General features: G+C 39.9%; 1 protein-coding gene across 1 annotated transcript in view; it reads right to left on the minus strand.

The window, feature by feature from the left end:
* LOC122794936 (adhesion G-protein coupled receptor F1-like) overlaps window positions 1-20989 on the minus strand; it is a 596440-nt gene that overhangs the window by 542880 nt on the left and 32571 nt on the right. The gene's annotated exons all lie outside the window — the stretch shown is intronic.

Genomic DNA, 20989 nt, shown 5'->3' on the forward strand with positions numbered 1-20989 from the left:
GCCACTCATTATGGGTGTACTGCTTGAGTTGGCTACCCATATTATGATTATGTGGGTTTTATCAATGACCCAGTTTGCTACCCATCTGGTATCATATGGATTGCTGCATAATTGACAGAATTCATGTACTATGGCCAAATGGAGAATACTGTGTAAGGCTTTGGTCATGTCAAGGTGGCCAAAGTGCACCATCTTTCCCTCATCCATGCCTTTGTTGGCTGTCTCAGGGAAGTCATCCAGAGTTCACTGACATACTTCCCCTGAGAATGGCAGACTATGTTGGGTAATGTATTTGGATTTTGCCAATGTCCCTGTTAATGAGATCCAGGATAATCCATTGCATGGCCATGCAGATCAGGCTAGTTAGGCTGATGGGTCTTTCATTTTCTGGAGTGGTGAACACTCCACCTTGGTGTAAAAGGATGACAGTGGCTGTCTGCCACTCGGCTGTGACAAAGACAGTACTCAGGCTTTGGGTGTGTCGGGTGTGTAATGATGCTGTCACTTCATGCCTGGGTTCATGTAGGTTGCAACCTGGGATGTATTTAGGTCCCATGGAGTTTGTGTTCTTGACTTTGAGAGGGCAGTGATGCCCTGTTCCCTAGTGATAAGGGTTGGGTGTTGAGGTAATGGGGATGCCCTGCTTTCCTGATAGGGGGGCAGAGGGGAGACATTTCCACTGAATCTGTCAGCCAGTGGATTGGCTATATCTACAGCAATTGTGTATGTGGTGTCATTGACCACCAGTTCTGCACAGATCTGGGAGCTTTTTTTGGGAATGCAGACATATGTGAGGAAGGCCTTATGATTGCCTTTCTCAGATGTGAGCAATTTGGACTCGGAGTTGCCTTTAGTGGATTTCACTGGTGCTCTTATTTGTTTATTCAGGCTAAGGGGTGACTACATCCAGTTGTGCACCTGCTCCTTCTTGGTCTTGGACAGCAATGTTATCCTTTTGTTATATAGTTCCTTTATTGCAGATGTTTGTGGGCAGGTTTACTCTCCCTGCGCAGACGGTGATGTTGTCATGTCAGGTATTCCTAATTCCATGTATCTCTCTCTCTCTCTCTCTCGCTCCATATATATATATATATATATATATATATATATATATATATATATATATATATGCTGGCATAGTAGTTTTGTGTACATTTGGAAGTTGGTGGCTGTTCTTCTAGTGGGGGTAGGGAGCTGTTCAGCTGCTTATACCATCCCTCTGGTGGTTGTGATCAGCTTGGGGGACATTTTCCTTTTACCAAGGCTAGAGGGGGGTTCAGGAGAGATGGTGATATGACATGTGACCAATTTTCTGTCGGATCTTGCCAGAGCAGATGATACCGTAGGGGTGCTGCAGTGGTTGATCATGTTGGTTACTGCCAAGTCTGAAATAGGTATCACATTCTGTGGGTGTCTCAAGTGGCTGTCCTAAGGATGTAGCATTGATAATATGGGGTATCTCTGTGCATTTCTATTCTGGCATGGTTGGATTTCCAATCAATGGTTGGGTAATATAAGTCAGCCAGGATCAAGGTGATGGGTGGAATCTTGATAGACTTGTAGAGGAGCAGATATGTAGTGTGGGTGTCCTGAGTCAGATATGTTGGCCTGTAGTTACATATAATTTGCATAGGGGTCTTGTCAACAGTTTACGACACTTGGAGCATCTCATGTGTGTCAGATTGTTTGACCAGCCTGGAGGTGTGTGTCTGTCTTATATATATTTATACTCCACCTCCTTTGGCTTTGCTGCCCAAATTTTGGGGTCTGGCTGTGTGATAGGATGAATGATCATATAACGATGAGTTCCTCTCCATGGCTGTGGGCCAGGTTTCTGTGAGTGCACAAATGTCACCATCTTCCAGGGTTATGACTGCTTGCAATGAGTGCTTTTTCCTGTTTAGACTATTGCATTTAGCAGCATGGCCTTTAATTTGTGCTTTGTTGAGTGTTTTATGTTGGTAGTATGGACCCCATGACTTTCCCTACAAAGGAGGTAAGGGCCTTTGCCAGAGGCCTGAAGGCCAAGTGAGATAGATGCAGGCCATCTCTAGCAAAGCAGCGTGATCTGTCGATCATATGTTCTCAGGCTGCCAGGCAGTGGATCCCTCTGGGATGACACCAGTAAGTGAGCCAAGTGTTACTGACAATCATTTTCTCTTTGTATTGAGCCATCATTCTGGGTGATGGCAGAATACTGCTTAAGGCTAGGGACATACCTGCATGGGACACATATTCAGCAAGCTGAACCATGTCTGTCTTCCTATAGTCCAGGGAGGTACACCTGACATTGTTCATGCCAACATGGACCAGGCCAGAGTGATAAATGTACCTGTTGTGGGGTGACTTGAGTGCATATGTGATATGGCAGATTATGGCACCTGACAAATAAGTAACTGTAACTTTCTCCTTATCCTGCATGGTGAGAGGCACATCTGTGTGTCTCACAGTGGAGTCTTCTATGAGTAATATGTTGGGCGTATGGTAAGGCCTTATTGTTTGCAAGACCCTGGTGTGTGGAATATGCATGGTCTGTGGTGTGTAGGTTTGTGGAATTCTCATGTGCTTTTGCCTCTAAGGTGTTCTTTGTTTGGGTTTTTCTTTTGTTGCGGGCCTCCACTTATGTGGGTGTGTGTTGTGTATTTGCAGGTGACATTTACTGACTCCATACATTACAGGGCACCTATGTTACTGCACAATTTGCTCTGGTGTGCACATTCTCCATTTGTCTGGCCAGTGGTTCCCCTTCCCCTTATGTGTGTCTCTTTAGTCCAGTCACAGGTTTTGCCCACAGTGGCTGCTGTTATTTATTTGTAATTCTGGAGTGAATGGGGTAAATGCCATAACATCACACACAAGGTTATGGACTTCACACCTCTGAGTGTACCTATTTAGCAGGTTGTCCATCATTGCACCACTGAATCTGCTGTGGTCCTCTGACAGTTTGTGTTACTATGTTATTATGAGGCTACACATTGGCCTAGCTGTCAAACCAACACAGACTGACATCTGGGCACACCCATATATGACAGTCAGACAAAGGCCCACACATGGGGACAGGGTGTTAATACTGTTCTGCCAAACATAGATAGTTGAGAGACCAGTTTGGTATTTTCTTGTTTTCTCTTATGGGTATGATGTCTGCTTCTCCACTGCCTGCCACTGATGTTTTGACATGACCCTTTCTTGTTTTGCAGATAGTTGGCAGGCAAATGCAATGTTAGGACATGCAGAACAGATATACAAGGCATACTTGTGCTCCTGCTCTGACAACCTGTCATTCCAGGGGTATGGATGTTGGCCAGTGACATGTCAGTGCTAAGACAGTAAGGGATCAGCCTTTCATAACCTGGCAATACACTGACCTTCAGGTACCTGCTGTCCTACTAGGCACCATGACTCTCAACATCTAAGAGCCAAGCATCTGATCAAAGCCATAAGTAATTTGGGGGCACAGGCGTAAATATAGGGACCATTTTTAACTATTGGCCTTAGAAGCCTAGACAGGTGATACAATAACAGGTTTTGCATTAGCATGCATTTTTCTAAAGGGTATGAAGTCTGAAACTACAATCTGTCATTATTTTCTTACATACCTTGTGCCTGCTGCAGATGTGAGGACAGTGCTTGAAGGTTGTATCTGTTGGATGCACACAGTACACAGCCTATACATGGTAAGGTGCAGGTAGTGTGATGTGCGTGGCATCCATTTTACTGTGTGTGCAAGTCAGAAGGAGGTGTCAGTCCCTCGGTCCCTACAGTGTCAGGGTGTATGCTATGCATTGCCTCTTTGCCAAGGCCTGGGCATACTGGTTACACCTCTCTCTGCCTACAGACGCAGGCTCAGGGGGTTCCTCCTCCAAGTCCCCCTGTGCCTGTGGAGACCTTGGCAATTATGGGGGGCTGTGTGGCTCTTCCCTGTGATGTTCCTGCCACAACTGTTTCCGCAGGATCATATTGTGCAGTATGGCACATTCTATGAACATGTGTGCACATGTGGCTGGACAGTACTGCAGGGCTCCACCAGATATGACAAGGCAGTGGAACCATGACTTGAGCATCCCATACACATGCTCTACAATGATCCTGGTTTGTGTGTATGTCTCATTACGGCATTCTTCAGTGTGTGTGTGTGTGTGTGTGTGTGTGTGTGTGTGTGTGTGTGTGTGTGTATGTGTGTGTGTGTGTGTGTGTGTGTGTGTGTGTGTGTGTGTGTGTGTGTGTGTGTGTGTGTGTGTGTGTGCATTTCTGATGGCTGTCATCATCCACAACTCCAGTACATAGCCAGCATCCCCCACCAGATGGCCATATGGGACGTCCCCCTTGACAAATGCTTGGTACAGCTGTGAGGCATGCCAGATGTGGGAGTTGTGATAACTACCAGGGCTGCCAACACACACATTCATGATAATGTCTTAGGCATTGCAAACAACCTGGTAGTTGATAGATTGATAGCCCCTGTTGTTTATGTAGACTCTACCCTCTTCTCCGGGTGGTGCTTTAATGTGGATGTGCATGCAGTCTATGGCACCCAGTACCTCTGGGTAGTCTGCTACATGGTGGAAGAGATGTATATTGCTGGTCCTCTCCTCAGAGGTGCTGGGGAATTTGTGGTTTGGCTTTCTGAGTATTATGGAAATATATGTGCTCACCAGCATGTCTTCACATAGGTTCATAGGTTCATAGGTTTATACTAGGCTATCTGCCCTAAGGCATTTATAAGCCTAGCCCAAATTTTTGTGGCTTACGCCACCCCTTATATGAAAAAATACTGTGCCCATTAGTTTGTTGTGCCTCTGTCCAGCAGTGACACAGATATGATTCCCGGGGTAAACCTACGATCTCCCATCCACAGGTCTAGATTTTTCTTGAATAGAGTCAGCGAGGTGCTCTGCCTCACATGGACCGGGATTTTATTCCACAGCATAGGGAGTCTCTGAGTGATAAATCTATCCCTCCAGCATGTCCTATTTATATCCGTGCTAAGGTTTAAGTCGCTTGCTCTAGTGGTTTTGGTGGATTTGGATTTTTTGAGGTGGAGCGTGTCCATTAATTCTGGGTTGGACATGGCCTTGTATGTCAGGCACATGTCACCTCTGAGCAGACGGTATGCGACTGAATAGAGCTGGAGTTTCTTCAATCTGGCAGCATATGACAGATTTTGGAGTCCTTATCCTTTTGGTGAGGAACTTTTGGGGTCTCTCCAATTGCTGCAGATGTCGGGTGAGATACATCCCGAATGGGGCATTGTACTCGATCATTGGTCTGATAAGTGAAGAGTACAGGGGAACAATGACCTCACTAGATCTGGATGTGAATCCCTTCATGATCAGGTGGGCAATGTAGAAGGTCTTTCTAACCACTTTAGCAATGTGAGTGTCAAAGAAAGGCCACTGTCAACCTGGGTCCCCAGGTCCCTGATAACCTCTTCTGTGCTTAGTGGATTGCCACCTATATGGTAGCTTGGGGTTACCTTGTTTTTCCCGAAGGGTATGACTATACATTTTTGGCGTTTAACTTCAGGCCATGGCTCTGGCATCAGCTATCTGTTTCCGTGAGTCCCTTCTGAAGGATATCCGTGTCCGATGCACTTTCCACTATGGCCCAGTTTGCAGTCGTCTGCAAACTTTGTCAGCCAAAGTCCTCCCATGTTGGCCTGTACTTCTGAGAAGTAGATGCCAAACAATAGGGGCCAAGGACCGAGCCCTGTGGGACACCACTTGTGACCGGCTTGGAGTCTGACACAGCGCCAGCAACTCTAACCCTGTGGGTTCTGTCCTTAAGCCAGTTTGCAACCCATCTTGTGACATATGGGTTTACATTTAAGCTGGTAAGTTTTTCTACAATACCCGAGTGGGGTATTGTGTGGCTCTTTGCATGGTCAAGGTAGGCTGTATGGACTGCCTTTCCCTCATCAATGGCCTTGGTGACTGTTCGAAGAAGTCGACCAAGATCAAAAGGCATGATCTTCCCTTGACAAAGCCAAACTGGGTCGGGTCCAATGTCTGCAAGTCCCCTATATCTTTGTTTATGAGCTCCATTATGATCCTCTCCATAGCTTTGCAGACTAGACTTGTTAAGCTTATGGGGCGGTAATTACCAGGGTCCGTAGAGGCGCCGCCTTTGTGGAGTGGGACCACAGTTGCCGTACGCCACTCCTTGGGCACGTATCCTGTGGTAAGGCTGAGATTAAACAGCTGCCTTATGTGCGGGTTTAATTCCTCATTTAGCTCGTGTAGCACACAGCCGGGGACACCATCCGGTCCCATTGATGCTGTGTTTTTAGCTTTAGAGAGCAGCTTTCACCTGCGCATTTGAGATGTGGGGGAGGCTACACTCGGCTGGGATAGTTATCTCTCTTTTGGGGGGGGAGAGGGGGGTGAAGTTTGCACTGAACCTGTCTGCCAGTATGTTGGCAATGTCTGTGGGTTCAGTGATTTTTGTATCATTTTGGACTAATTCTGAGCATATCTGGGAGTTTCCACCCAGGTTCCTAACATAGCTGAAAAGGCCTTATGATTGTCCTTTGAATCCATGGCAATTTTTCTCTCAAAATTGGCCTTAGTTGATTTTATGAGTGCTCGTATTTTTTACTAATAATGATCAGGGTGGACTTACCTTTTATGGATTTTGTTCTATCATGTAATAGCTTTCTCCTCTTATTGTAAAGTTTGTTAATGGCTGGGGTCCACCAGACTGGATGTTTGCCCTTTGTGGAAAGAGTCTTGGTTTTATTTGGGATTGCCTGATCCATGCAGTCCTGGAGGTGTTCATAGAAGGCATTTGTAAGGGCTTCCGCAGCTTGGGTTGTGGTTTCCTCTGGCTCAGGGGCCTTGAAGGATACCACACCAGTCTTGAGTAGTGTGAAGTTTGCTTTAGAAGTTCTTCACTATGGTCTTTTTGTTTGGGGTGGGGGCGGGACGTGGATGTCCAGTGAGATAAGTTTATGATCAGATCTCACCAATGAGGATATACTTCGGTGTGGAGCATTTTGTCCCCATGTTTGTGACAATGAGATCTAGTTTATTTTCTCCTCTCATGGGAACAGTGACTAGCTGTTCCATGGCATTTGAATTTATGAACTCCAGGAACCGTTGGGCTAGAAAGTTAGGGCTTGAGTAATGTTCCCAGTCTATATTCGGGTAGTTGAAGTCACCCAATATGATGGTGTTTGGAGATACATTTATACCCTCCAGTGTCTTCAGGAAGGCTGTGTGGGGTTCCTGCGTTTGAGGCAGTGGCCTGTAGCATGCTACAATTTGTAGAGCAGTTTTGCCTATGGTTAGTTGCACCTGGATGGTTTCCGAAGCTTCGTGCGTTGCCACCAACCTGGAGGTGTGGGTATCCTTTATGAATATGGATACACCCCCTCCTTTTGTGGTGTGGTCCGGGTTTTGGGGCGGCGCATGATATGAGGTAAAACCTAATAGTGCCGGGGTGCTCTCAGGAGCCTTGAACCAGGTTTCAGTTACAGCACAGACATCGATGTTATAAAAATATCCAGGAAATGATGGAGTACCCTGGATGCAGATGCCTGTGAGACCCCCATGATGTCCCCAGTAGGTCTTTGGAAAGTACCTGTAGCTAGTATTCTTAAGGCTATACATACCTTTGTTTCAACTGGGATGGGTTTCCCTCTGTTAGCTCAGGGTCTTAGGTGAGGCCGGTACAGTTCAATGAGTTGCTGTAGTATGTCCCTGTCCACCCTGTAGCGCTCCACTATCTCCAGCTCATGTAGCCCCTGAAAGGTTACCCTGGGTCTGAACAGTCTTTTCCTCCTTGGTTTGGGATGGTTGCCTGCATCATCCTCATCACTGCCCTCAATCTGTAGCATGTACAAATGTAGCAAAGCAGCAGCAGCCCCTAATATTTTGACAGTTAAAATTCCCAAATGTGTATTCCAATGGTGCAGAGTTTGTGAGAAAACCAGGCTGAAGGGTGTTTGCATACTTTATACTTGTGAGCTACAGATGCTGCCTGTGTGATTGGCTGACTATGATACATTCCACCTGCTGGCTATATTATTTAGCAGTTTGAATGGGCCACTGTGAGTGGCAGAGACTGTATTAGTGATTTGTAGTTCATGTTCTTTATTTTGCCGTTTCCTTTTTTTTTCTCTATTTCCGCTGTGTTTAAGCCCCAGGGTGCTCCACGCAAACTGTTTTAGCTAGTGTAAACATTGCTGAGCAGAAAAGGCCCCCCCCTGGACATGAACACATTCATCAGTTCTTGAAGGAGCTAAGGACAGATAAGCAGCCTCAGACACACCCCCTTTTTTAGCTGTGCTTAACTGAGCACAAATTGAATCCATGGAGCTCCAATGGCATGAAACACCCCCTTCTCATGTCAGCTGCTTCTTCTGCTTACACCACCAGATTAGAGCTGCTACCTGGTTCGGTACTTGTGGGTACAGTCTCCCATTTTGCTATTCAATAAATTTAACTCATTTACATACCCCACTGCCTTAGTCCCATGTTACAACACTACGCCGGAGCCTATGTCCTTGGCTACCACTGTTACCTGTTATTGTTATGAGTCTGCCTGCTGCCCCTCATAATGGCAATATTCATATTTCACATAAAATTGTCTTTATATATTTTTTTTATTTTCTGCACGATCTCATTTGCACACCACTGCGCTCTGTTTAAATGTCTGAAATCGGCCCAAAAAATATTTTTTGATTTTTATAATTTTGAAACACTTTTGCATGCCAGTCTATATGTTTGGCCATTGACATGCCTAATACTCATAATATATATTTTACTTTGAGCTGTCATGCTCCCGTTTAGATTTTTGTAGAAATGTACTCGGCTAGTAACAAATACATTTCTGCAGCGGACACTGCTCCAACACTGATGCCTGTCTACTTGCTGAATCACTAATTCACCTCATTTGCATGTTTTTCACCAACAAATGATGTGATTAGCATTATTCCATGTTGTCCATGTTAGAATAGTGCCGGGAGGCTCATGCATGCCACCAGCCTTGTTGACTGGATCGCTCAGGCTCCAAACTCCGTGTTGGAGCCATGCCATTATTCTTACATGGAGTTTAGCTTCATGTAAGCTTTATTGAATCCTGGGGAGTGTGTTTTTGAGTGGTGTTTTATCTAGTTTTAGTTTACAGTATCTGCAGAGCTTGGTGATGTTGGGCAGCTTTGATTGTTCTTTTATTATGTTTCCAATGAAATGCATCTTCATGCATGCTACCAGCCTTGTTGACTGGATCACTCAGGCTCCAAACTCCGTGTTGGAGCCATGCCATTATTCTTACATGGAGTTTAGCTCCATGTAAGCTTTATTGAATCCTGGGGAGTGTGTTTTTGAGTGGTGTTTTATCTAGTTTTAGTTTACAGTATCTGCAGAGCTTGGTGATATTGGGCAGCTGTGATTGTTCTTTTATTATTTTTCCAATGAAATGCATATTCGTTAAAACTGAAGTTTGATGTTTTCTGTGTAATGAATAACCGTTCAAGGAATGGATTGTTGGATGGCATAACATTGACCCATTTTTTTCATACTGTTAACTTTGCAGCCTATAACACAGTTGGAATCAGGATGTGTTTTCACAACTGGAAACAGGATGTATTTTCACAAAATGTTTTGCTAATATGATCCTATCTGTTTTACACCTCCATTTGTGGTGTAACTACATTGACATTTACTACAGCAATACCTGAAATTTCATTATTGTCTGTCTCATAACTGCTGCATTAGTTAAGACTTCAATACTATCCTGATATCAAATATGAAGCTCTGAACTTGTCTGCTTGTTTTGCTATGAATGTCCTTAACAATGATTTGTTTACTTAAACCTGTTGTTTAAATTGTTGTGTTATGAACATCTTCATATTATTTCAGTTGTAACATAGAGCCAATGTATAACATAGCGCTCTATATTCTAGAGTTATCTCCCTTGAATTTTACTGAAAGTGGGGTTTCCCAGTTGCACACTCCCAGTTAACAAATGAAAATAAACCAAACAAAGCAGCAAACAAGTCTGATTAACTGCAAAAAGCTTAATTACATTTTCTTTGCCATTAGGGTAGTATGCAGAAAATGGAATAATATCACATCAAAGAGATAAATAATGCAGAGAATCTAGAGCTAATTGTCTTGGCACTGATTAGTGCATGACTGCCAGCATGTGTCTGTCATGCCAAAGACAGGTCTGCATAATGACAGCAACCACTGTGCTGGAACAATCACACTACATGCAATCATGTGATAAAAGACAAAGCATCAGGCAGATGGTACTCCTAAAGAAATGTGCATTCACTCTTGTCTTTGAAGTGCACCATAGCTATGACATGAACACAGAGGACAGCCCAAGAGCAAAGTGCCAGTTCATATGCTAATATAAATGGGTGACAGGAAGTGGGGAAGAGTAGAGGAATACACAGGATAATATTAAGATAACAGAAGTCTTTTTTTAAGAAGAAGGTTATGGGGGGATTGCAGGAGGAAACTGCAGTTAGAAACAGGATAAATGGAAGATAGCAAGGACAGACAAATATCAGATTCATACAAAGGCTGACAAGGTGGATAGTGACACATGAGAGGGATAACTAGGGGGAAAAATGGACTCACACAAGATGGATGTGTAGTAATGTACAGAACTGTATTACCAGCAGAGGACAAGTAGAGATACATATAGATGGGGAGCACAATGACTGGGAACAGAGCGGGAAATAGACAGCCTGCCTGATTGGTCCAGAAAATAACTCACCCAGATGCCAGTCAGCTCATTAACTGAAGGTGGATAGGTCCATTTTGTGGTGGCCCAATGGATGGAACTGACCAGCCATGCTGCTTATTCAGCCAAACAGGGAGACGTTCTAGAGTTTCAGCCCACCTCAGTCCTCACCAGCCACCACATCACTTGCCGATATGTAGTTTTATATAATATGATATATGTGTTATATATCATGGATAAAGGTAGATTAAAAATAAAAAATGTCTGGATGTACAGGTCTTAGGATAAGAAAGGTGTCCAATTGTGGTGGACGCACTGGTGTCAGGAATGGAAAAAAATGGCAGTGTAGAATCCTCAGGATGTGGAAACATTCCTATAAACAGGGTTATGCCAAGCTCAGGGGGGTGATGGCCACTCTTTGTTAGAACAAAGTAGTAGTTCACAAAAAATTCAAAGATTGACAGGTCAATAAAAGAGGCACAAAGATGACAAAGTCAACTATTGATGATAAAGGAGAAATGATGTATTGTCACTTTTATGCAAGAAACGCAGAATTTCCAGATAGAAGATATTCAAAAAGATTAAGAGAGAAATTAGAGGAAAAATATTTACATAAAAAGACTGTTGAAAGCTGCAAATAATATATATATATATATATATATATATATATATATATATATATATATATATATATGCTCATTAATAGAGCAGATCAACAAAACACATCATATAGACAAAGATGCATTGGACCAGCTAGAAAAAGAGTGACAGAAGAAGTAAGAAAGTATAAAGAACAAAAATAAAGAGCTTTTTGAAAGCAATACAAAAAAGAACATTGGCATGGGAAAGAAAAAGAGATCTTATATGGTACCATATATATATATATATATATATATATATATATATATATATATAATGGAGAAAGTCAAACTAATTAATACAAAAAATGCAGCTCTGAAGATATTTAAAAAGAAATACTGGCAAAGGCACTCAAATATGGAAAATTTCACAATACAAAAAAAAAATAGTAAGAAAACAAAGGGGGGTGTAGAAAAGAGGATTAGTAAAGTTGAAGTGAAACAAACAGAAACTGAAGTTATGGATTGTCTGCAAAGTGAAGGACTAAGTGTGGAGAATTCAACACAGGCAAAACCTCAGCATGGTGGAATATTGGGTCCCTAGATTAAGAGCAGCAGGTGGAGCAGGAGGGATCTCACAATTTGATGCATGGTGATGCTCTGGGGTCTTCTGTAGGAGACTAAAACAAAAGTCTGGTTAAAGCTGCACAGCAAAGAAAGAAGCAGGAAAATGTGGCAACCCCTTAAGGGAAGATTTGCTTGATTTAATAGACATGGATAGGCATGTTAAGATAAATGAAAGCAATAGATTATAGAAAGTAAGGAAAACCCAAAATGTTAAAAGGTTAGTAAAACAGATGAACACAGTAATCACGAGTATTAAGATAAATTCAGGTGATATAACAGAAATAAGTATATTACTATGCAGCTACACAATAGCAGATAAATTGTTACCACAAAAACAGAGTAATGGAGGAAAGGAAGAGAACAACTAAAATGCCACCATGGAAGCACTGAATAGAGAAATTATAATGTAATTAAGACAAGAAATATCAGTGTTAGAAGAATAAAGAAAGGGGAAAAGATAATCAAAAATACTTAGAAAGATAGATTAGTAAATGCAACACAATATTAAAACAAACTAGAATTTATCGTACACAATTGCCAATAATAAACAAAAAATATCAGCACAGGCAGAAAACATAGAATTCACACAGATAAATATAAAGGAAACACAAATAAGCAATTTACGGGGAGCCTGAATGAAGAAGTCAAAGCTAGAATCAGAGGGACTGCAGCCAACTTGGATAGAGTCTCAGGTGTAGTCTATGACAGAAAAATGCTGAAGAAGCTGAAAAGTAAGGTGTACAAAACAACAGTGCAACCAGTACTACTGTATGGTACAGAAACCTGGGAAGTAAAGGCAGAGCAAATGAGGAAGCTAGAGGTGATGGAAATTAAGTGCCTAAGAAGGGTGGTAGGATGCACACTGTGGGACAGATGAAGAAATGAGGATATAAGAGCAGAAGCCAAAGTAGCTCCAGTTGCAGAGAAGATCAAAGAGAACAGATTACAGATGGTTTAGACAAGTGTAGAAAAGCAGAAGACAATCTGGTGAAGAAGATTTGTGACAGACATAAAGAAGGTAAGAGGAAATGAGGACATCTGCAAAGAGATGGATGGATTTTGTGAAAGAAGATCTGCGACAGTCAGGCATGAGTGCCGATGAAGGCAGGAGTGTGGCATTGAATCGAGAGAGAGATCGTGAGAGTTAACATAATATCCTGACCCCATGTAGAAAATTGGAGGAAAGGGGGTTGATGATGATAATGAAATAAGCAATTCATTGATTACCCAAATAGGTTTTATAGAGAACTGGGAACTAAAGAAAAAGGAATAGAAACGCCATCAAAAATAAGAAATAGGCACATTTTAGAGAAGTATATATAAAAGAAATAGTAAGGAGTTGTTCTAATGTAATACTATAAAATGGAATGAGGTGACAACCCGAGAAACTGAGACAAAATTTTAAAAAGCTCCAAGGCCAAATACAGTACCTAACTTTTGGCTAAAAGTACTAATATTGTTGCATAAATATTTAGCCTTGAGTAGAATTGCTACTTATATGCATATCCTGAACAGACACCAGCCTAGTTAACAACAGGAAGAACCGTATTCCTTCTTAAGAGTGAACCTGCAAGCCATTCGAAGAACTATAACCCAATAGCTTGCCTTCCAACAGCAAACCGATTATATAGTGAAATGTGAACAGAGTTTATAGTAATTTAGAAAAAAAATCAATTACAACAATAGAACAAAGGGGTAATGAAAGAAAATCATATAGAACAAAGGATCATTTGTTGTTAAATTAAGCATTTGTAAAAAGGGGAAGAATTTAAGTATGGGACTGATAGATTACAAAAAAGCATTTGACAGCATCCCACCCTAACGGATAAAGTAATGTTTACAGATGTATAAGATAAATTAGACCCTCTTAGTAACAGCCTGCATATCATTGCTGGAGCCTTCCTGTGTCCTGACAGAGTGCTCTTCAAACTATCTGGAGATATAAAGAGCTAAGTATATTTTTCTGGCACTTCAGAGCTGTGTACTGTTAATTATTGCTTGACTAATTTTATATTATTGCTGGCTGACTTCAGAGTTGTGCACTGTTATTTTTGCTTCACTGTACAGTTTTTCAGATCTCTGCTGAAGGTGTTGTTTTTTCCCCTACCCATCCTCCCTATTCTTGTGTTGTTGTTTAAATTTGGAGGCTTTTGCAGTTGCCCATCCCCACTGTAGATTTGATCTGGGACACTCCCCCCCAGTCCCATCTCTTTACCTCATTCTATCTAATAGACTCCTTCTGAACTTGTTTTTAGTCATTTTTAATTTAATTGCATTTTTTTAAACTGTTTAGTCTAACATTGCTACATACTCAAGTGTGCTAGCTTGCACTGCATTTGAATTGTTTTTACTGCTGTTTTAGCTACTTTTCTGTATAAAAAAAATCTAAGCCTGTTTCCTACCTTTCCTGTAACTAGTGTAGTCCAGATTCAGATTTGCTGTACCCAGGATTGTATGTAAGCTTCTAAGCCTCCCAACATTCTGTGTTGGAGGGAAGCCTTTTAGCTTATCAGTGGGAGTGGTAAGCACTAGGTATCCTATCTACCACAAAAGGAGTGGTTCTGGCCCAGAAATTGTAGTTACTGGCTGTTTGAGCAGTTTTTCCATCTCTCTCAAATTTCTGATTTAAAAGCCCACATTTGCACTTGTTTCCCCCCTTTCCTGTAACTAGTTTAGTCCAGATACAGATTCTTAGTTTTAGCACAACAGTTTTGGTACTTACTTTCCTCACTTGCTTAGAGAAAAACAGCTCTTGTACTCACTTCCCTCAGTTATCTAGAGGAAAATAGTTTTTTATTCAGGCATGTCCAAGGGTCAGCTCCCAGTGTTCTCTCCTATCTATCTAGTGAATCTGGGCATCTTGAGGCAATGTAGAAATTTCCTCATGTACACAGACAACCCTCTCTTCCTACCACCCAGCACTACAACCTGTGAAAGATGCACTTATCTAGCCAAACTGGAGGTAAAACTCTCTCCAACCAAGACTGAACTTGACAGTCAAGAGGAGAAGGTAAACACTTGCACCACACCACACTCATCATATAGTCTCACTAAATCTACACCACCAAAATCCACACATAGAAACACAAAAAGATTTGAGGAGGCTCTCAGTAATAATCTGCTCAAGCAACAGAGTCCTCCAAAGCAGAAATTCAAGCAAACTCCACCCCCCAACACAACCCAAATGACACACAGCCCGCAGACTCAGTGTGCCACTCAACCACAGCCAATAAGGCAAAACAATGTACCTAACACACTAGTCATAGGTGACTCTATAGTCAGGCACACTGATGTCCCACTCACCAGGCTAAACAAGGAGAAGGTTACTGTCAGCTGCCTGTCAGGTGCCAGGATCCGCCACATAACCCACGCACTCAGGTCACTCCACAACAAGTACAAATATGACTCTGTCATTGTCCATGTTGGTGTGAATGAACTGAGACATACCTCGATGGACTACATGAAAAGAGACATGGAAGAGCTCTCCAATCTTGTAGCCCAGGCAGGTATGACCCTAGCCCTGAGTAGCATTCTGCCATCACCCAGAAAGATACCACAGTACAAGGACAAAATGATTGACTTCAACAATTGGCTAAGCTTCTTGTGTCATTCTAAAGGGATCCAGTATCTGTCTGCCTGGGATGACATGGTCGATAACTCAGAATAAAAAAACGAGTACACCAATAAGTGCCGTCACTCCGTTGGAACAAATAACAGCTGGCAAGGACTATGCGATAAAATAAATCTTCAATTTATTGAAATTATTTAAAACTAAGAGCAGTGAGTACTATAAATTTACTAACGAAAGTCAGTTGATATACAAACGAAAGTCAGTTAAGCGCTTTCACCCAGCATATCCGGGCTTCATCAGAACTGAACCGTTGGTTCAAAGCAAACAATTTAAAACTTTTTTGGCACTCAAAAACCTTAGAAAATTTAAAGACACAGAAGTATTAATAACAATTACAATTGCTGGACAATTAAATGTTAGAGAACTAAATGTAGTTACATAAAAATATAGAAATAAATATGGATGCAATTCTCACTTGTACATTATAAATAATCACTGTATCTTATCATAATAAAATGTAAAAAATAAGAATTAATAAAAATTAGTAATATGATGAATTAATATATGAATATATGACAGATGAATAATTTAATGAAATAATAATGGTTTAACTGATGTAAAATCATTTAAACCAGGTGGTGTGGTGGCATCTATATATATTTGCCACCAAATTTCTTTATAGCTGAGCAAACTTTTGAAATCCCCTCCTTTGGGATCAAATTTGATTACTTCTAGTATGATAAATTTAAAGTGGTGGTCATCCCCTTCCCTATCTATATGTTTATAAAGTGCGTTGTTGTTGTCCTTAGTTCTTATACTATATACATGGTCGTAGATCCTTATCTTTAGATTTCTTTTCGTTTTACCTACATAAAAGCTTGAACATAGTTGGCAAATACTTAAATAAATTACCATCTTGCTATTGCAGTTTCCTGCCCTTCTTTTTACATTACTTTTGTGTCCATTAGCCAAATAAATAATGTTCTCTTTGGACATATATTTACATTGATTACAGGTACCACATTTAGGATTCGTACCTGTAATCAACTTTTTATTTTTCTTTCCAATAGTTTTACATTCCACTAGCTGTTTGATGTTAGTTCCCATTTTGTATGTAAACTGTGGTTTAGCTCCCATTACTTTACATAGTTGGGAATCTTTGGAAATAATATACCAAAAATGGTTTAAAATCTTTTTAATATAACTGGTAGCTAAATTAAACTGTAAAATATAAGACCTATGAAAGGAATCAAAACTATTGTCTAACTCATTGTTGTCACAATCACAAGGCGTGCAAGTCTCTTGAAGTACACGTTTGTGGTTGCTCCCTAATAAAGGTAAATATCTAGTATTCCTATGTTGTAATATATATTGGATTGTAGAATCCATCATAACACTAGGGTAACCTCTTTGTGTGAATAACTCTTTTATAAAATTTAATTCAGAATGTAATGAATCATTGTCAGATGTCATACGTGAGGCTCGAACACACTGACCTTTGAATATATTGTTTTTCAGTTTCTCTGGATGACAACTAGTGTAATGTAAATAGTTGTTAGAAAAAGTTTCTTTTCTGTGTATAGAAGAAGTAAATGTATTAGATTAATGTTGAATAAAAGTATCTAAGTAAGGTAATCCAGTGTTATTGTAGGAATATGTAAATTTTAAATATTCACTGCACATATTCAAAAAATCAATGAAAGATTCCATAATACTAAATTCAGCATCCCATAGTATGTAGATGTCATCCAGAAGTACTTGAAAAAATCACTGGAAAAAAGTACAGTGTCCTCCCAATGGAGCATTACCAAATTAACATAGATGGGAGCACAAGCGGCTTCCATCGCTACTCCTTTTGTTTGTTTGAAGTATTCACCTTCGAAGTATATGTAGTTGTTTTCCAATACTATGGCCATCATTTCTTCCAATAATCTAATTTCATCCCATTTGAGGTTAGAATACTTGTAAATACTAGCACTAAAAACTTCAAGTCCTTGATCTTTAGGGATGCATGAGAATAGGTCAATTACGTCTATAGTAAGAAATGTAATATTGTCATATTTCAAATCTAAAGGAAAATTCTTTAAAAATATCCAGGAATCTTTGACCATATGTGAAACTTTATCATATACAAATTTCAGTTTACAATCAATATATTTTCCTAATGGGAATGTCTTTGATTTACTACCTGAGACTATTGGACGGAAGGGGGATCATATATATTTTTATGGACCTTAGGTATACCAACAAGTGTAGCCAATTTTGGAAATTTCACCTATAAAAAATCATATATCTCTTTGGTGATTCTTCCTTCTATGTAGTATTCCTCAATATAAGAATCAATCCTTTGATAGGCAATATTGAGTTCATTAATGGATATGGATGAGTAATTACCAGAAAAATGTAACAGATCGTATATCTTCTTTGTATACTGTATATTATCATATATACGATGCCGCCCCCTGGTCTCATAACTCTAATATTTTCATTTTCCCTAAGGTCTCTAATTAATCTTTCTTTGTCTTGTGTTAAATTCTCATAAGAAGCTAATTGTTTGAGATGTTATCTTGATCATATGCATGTTCACTTTTTGACTCTAATACCACTTCTTTCTCATGAATTTCTGATTCCCTTTTGGGTAGGGTTGTGAATATTGTTTTCCACCGTATTGAAACCCCCCTTGTAGGGATATCTTTCATTGTGGTAAGATTTATCAAACCCTTTTCTATAATCAAAATTTTCATTCTCCTCCCTCTGCCATGTATGTTCATAAAATTCATCTTTAGTGTGTTTCTTATATCTCATTTCAGGCCAAATATATGCCCTACTACTGTTGTATTGTTCACTGTCCCTAGTAAGCTTTTTAGATTTTCTCTGTATTATATTAGAAATCCATGTTTTAGCTTCCTGATATTGCTTATTATATAATTTTTCCCATTGAGAGAATAAAAGATCATTAAGAATGTTGTTTAATTTTTCTGCATCAGATATAAGTTTGCTCATTTTATCATCATTATATTTCATTAATAACCTCATAAAGTTAAAACCACAATTATCAAAAAAACAATTAAATTCCTTTACACCATCTGATGTAAAATCTAGACCCAAAGGTAACTTAAAAAACTTCAGTCCCTTAGGTACTAATTTCATTTCCAAATTCTTACTTAAATAAGCATTGTCTACTTTGAGACCATTGATACTTTTTAACTTTTTACCTAAGGAAAAAATCATGGTCTTTAAATTATCAAATTCAATATTGTCCGTTCTTGTAACATTATTGTCACTTTTTATATCTTCCATTCCATAATTAAATAATAAAAATTCATTAAATTTATTGTCTTCAGAAGTAACATTCCCCCAAACTGGGGAGTGTATGGGTCTGAAGGCAGGTTTCACATTACCTTTTTGTTGTTGAGTGGACAGTCCAGCAATAGAAGAATAAGTTTTGGATGGCAATTGCCTTTTGGATCTAGCTCCGGTTCTTGTAGCTTCCTCACTGATGTCATATAAAGAAAAATCGAAAGTAAAATCAGTTAAATTGATTTTACTACAATTACAAGATTCATTAATGCCCAAAGTGTTGGTTGTTCTTACTGGACGTTCACCTTGACCATTGGGTATATCAAGACTGTCAGAAGATACTGCTTCTTCGTGCAGTTCGGATTTATTAATTATCCTGCTAACTAAGCCTCCATCTCCGTTATTAACCTGAATTGTTTTTCGTTCATTTCGCCCAAAAAGTAAAGAGCCATTAGTGTCTAAAGGAGGAGCACACTCCAACCGTGTACTACCACCCTTTGATAATGATCCTGAATGGCCGCTCTGTAATAGTTGTCTCACTAATGAAGTGAGATTACTCAGTTCACTTTTAAGTACCGAGATGTCTTCTCGGATGTTTTTAAAGTCTTGGGAGCCCTCCTCCTGTATTGTCTCCTCATCTGTAACTGGTGTTGCACCAGTGTGCTCCATGATATGCAAACAACAACTGAAAATCCAAATATATTAATTCATCATATTACTAATTTTATTAATTCTTATTTTTTACATTTTATTATGATAAGATACAGTGATTATTTATAATGTACAAGTGAGAATTGCATCCATATTTATTTCTATATTTTTATGTAATTATGTCATATTCCTTTGAAATGTTTGAAACACATATATTTATTTATTTAACCATTCATACAACATCATAGGAGATATAACATTTTTGCATTATAGCAGCATATATATGTACATTTTTAGATAGTGGGTAATTTATAAAAATTATATATATTTTACATTTTAATATAGTGTATATATTTATAGTATATATTTATTATATGTTATACATATTTTATTCATTTAGTTATGCATTTGTCTATTAGACGTCATTTTTAGTATCATCTGTAACGCTAGTGAAATTGTGATACTAACTACATTTAGTTGTCTAACATTTAATTGTCCAGCAATTGTAATTGTTATTAATACTTCTGTGTCTTTAAATTTTCTAATGTTTTTGAGTGCCGAAAAAGTTTTAAATTGTTTGCTTTGAACCAACGGTTCAGTTCTGATGAAGCCCAGATATGCTGGGTGAAAGCGCTTAACTGACTTTCGTTTGTATATCAACTGACTTTCGTTAGTAAATTTATAGTACTCGCTGCTCTTAGTTTTAAATAATTTCAAAAAATTGAAGATTTATTTTATCGCATAGTCCTTGCCAGCTGTTATTTGTTCCAACGGAGTGACGGCACTTATTGGTGTACTCGTTTTTTTTATTCTGAGTTATCGACTTGGTTTTTCAGTTGTTGTTTGGGATGACATGGTCAACAGACCATGATGCTTTGCCAGAGATGGCCTGCACCTGTCACCCCTGGGATTCCGGATACTGGCTAAGGTTCTTGCCACCCCTATAGTGCCTTTTTTAGGCAAGGTTCAAATGACAAATTCACCACCGTAACAGGAACAGGCAAGCAAAAAATGAGGGTGATGCTGCTCAATGTTAGAAGTCTAAATCTCAAAATGCACTCACTCAAGGCACTCCTTAAAATGGAGAACATCGATATCTGTGAAGTGACTGAGACCTGGTTCAAGGCTCCAGAGAGCACCCCTGCACTACCAGGCTATAACTCATACCACACTTTTTGGCCATGTAACCTGGACTGGAACACTAAAGGCAGAGGTGTGTCCATATTCATTAAGGATTTCCACACCTCCAGGCTAGTTGCTCAGCATAATGCATCCGAGGCTATCCAAGTGCAACTAACTCTGGGCAAAACTGCAATCCAAATTGTAGCTTGATACAGATCCCCCACCATGCCCCAGAATTCCCACTCCTCTTTTTTTGATGTACCAGGAAATATTAGGGTTCAACCAAACACCCTAATAATGGGCAATTTCAACTACCCCACCATCAACTGGGAAAACTACTCATGTACCAACTCTTTCGCTCAATGCTTTCTGGAATTCATAAACTCCAATGCCCTGGATCAACTTATCCACACCCCCACCAGGGGCAACAATATCCTTGATCTAG

The sequence above is a fragment of the Protopterus annectens genome, chromosome 2.part1, assembly GCF_019279795.1.
Source record: "Protopterus annectens isolate FY-2018-M chromosome 2.part1, PAN1.0, whole genome shotgun sequence".
Classification (NCBI taxonomy): domain Eukaryota; kingdom Metazoa; phylum Chordata; order Ceratodontiformes; family Protopteridae; genus Protopterus; species Protopterus annectens.